This window comes from Lepidothrix coronata, unplaced genomic scaffold (genome assembly GCF_001604755.1).
Source record: "Lepidothrix coronata isolate B3197 unplaced genomic scaffold, Lepidothrix_coronata-1.0 Scaffold147, whole genome shotgun sequence".
NCBI classification, from domain to species: Eukaryota; Metazoa; Chordata; class Aves; order Passeriformes; family Pipridae; genus Lepidothrix; species Lepidothrix coronata.
Window position 1 is genome coordinate 560,525 of NW_016690327.1, and position 2,093 is coordinate 562,617.

Sequence of the window (2,093 nt, forward strand, 5' to 3'; positions counted from 1 at the left end):
GTGCCCCCGCGGGGCCGGTGCCGGGGGTTCCCCCTCCCCGCAAGGGCCGGGCCGGGCCGTGCCCGCGGCCCCTTTAACGGCGGCGGCCCCGCGCGCCCCGCTGCGCGCGCCCGGCCCGCCCCGCGCCCGCGCCCATTGGCTGCGCGCCCCGCGGCCCCCCCGCGCCCATTGGCCGCCGCGGCGGCCCCCCACGCGCCTATTGGCTGATCTCTCGGCCCTCCCCTCTCAAAACCCGCTCCCATTGGCCGCCGCCGCGGCGCAGCCTCGCCGGCCGCTTCCTGCTTTTAAAGTTACCTTGAGCGGCGGCCGCAGGGGTCAGCGCTGGCCCCGCCCCCCCGCCGCCGCGCTCCCATTGGCTACTCCCCCGCCCCCTGCCGTTCAAACGCGTTGGGGAGACCTCTGATTGGCCCGCGCGCCCGTCACTCTCCCGGAGGGTTCCTCCCACCCGCCCCGCCCACCAGCGGGTCACGGGGGCGGCGCGCGCGCGAGGGCGGCGGGAGCGCGCGCGGGGCCGGGAATCAGGGAATCCCGGGGGATTTGGGGCTGGGAGGGGTCTCTGGAGATCCCCCAGTCCAACCCCCCTGCCCAGGCAGGGTCACCTGGAGCAGGTGACACAGGGACGTGTCCAGGTGGGTCTGGGATGTCTCCAGACACTCCAAGCCCTCCCTGGGCAGCTGTTCCAGGCTCTGCCACCTCCACGGAAAGAAGTTCTGCCTCATGTTGAGGTGGAACTTGTGGTTTAGTTTATGGCCATTGCTCCTTGTCCTGTCACTGGGCACCACTGAACAGAGCCTGGGACCATCCTCTGACACCCCCTGGAGTTACTGTATGGATTGGTGAGACATTTATATGGATTGCTGAGATATTTGTAGGGATTGATGGATCCCCTCTCAGCCTTCTCAGCCTTCCCCTCTCCAGACTGACCAGGCCCAGCTCCCCCAGTCTCTGCTCATCCCAGAGATGCTCCAGACCCCAAATCACCTCTGTGGCCTCTGCTGGACCCTCCCCAGCAGCTCCTGGTCTTTCTCATCCTGAGGAGCCCAGACCTGGACACAGCTCTGGATGTGCCTCCCCAGGGCGGAGCAGAGGGGCAGGATCCTTCCCCGACCCGCTGAGACCTCCCGGTGCTCCCAGTGGGAACAAGCACATATTCCCTGGCCGTTATCCCCACGGGAAGGACTCCCCCATGGAAACCACCCCAGATCACACACTGACACTCCCACGTGTCTCCAGAGACCAACAAACAACCCACAGGATGAGAAAAAACCCCACAGGTTTCTTTCCCAACTCCCTGGTTCGGCAGGTGCTGCCCCGGCACAGCCCCGGATCCCTCCGACATTCCCGGCATTCCCACCCCCAAACACCGACAATTCCCCTGCACAGCCTTAACCACACTCCAGCCTCACCCTCCCCGAGCCTCCAACACCCCTCTGGATCGGACGGAAAGCTGGGAATGTCGTGCTCTCAAAGGACAGGGTGGCGTTTTATCCCACGGACACGTAATTCCCAGCAACACCCCAAGGGATTTCCAGCATTCCAATCCGTAATTTACTGCTTGGAAATAACGTGCTGACGGGATTATCCAGAGGAAAAAATATTGGGAAGCACAGCCAAGGCTCGACTAGTCCTGCAGATTAAATCAGTTTGAATCTGATAGCAAGGGGAGATTAATTTAAAAATAGACCTTCCCGGTGGTTTGGTCAATACAAGTGGTTAAAACATGACTTTAAAATAAATAAATACACTCCGTTCTCTTCCTGTGTCATTCCTCAGATAAAAGCCTGGGCCTGGAAGCTGCGGAATTCTGACTATTGGAGGTATGTGAGGTACTTTTGGTGGTATGAAAAACAAACCGGAGCAGCCCCAGCACCCTTCCTGCGGAGCACGGGAATGCCTGGTTGGAATTCCGACTGCCCAAACACATTCCCGTGTGCTCTGTCACATCCCAAGGGACCCCCTGTCACTCTTCTGCTCACAGGAATTTCGGGAACAGCCCCGGGAACAACCCAGCACAGCCACTGAGCTGCTGCTCACAGAGTATTTCATAATTCTACATGACAGTGAAAACTCATCAATTTTGGGATTAGTAAAGG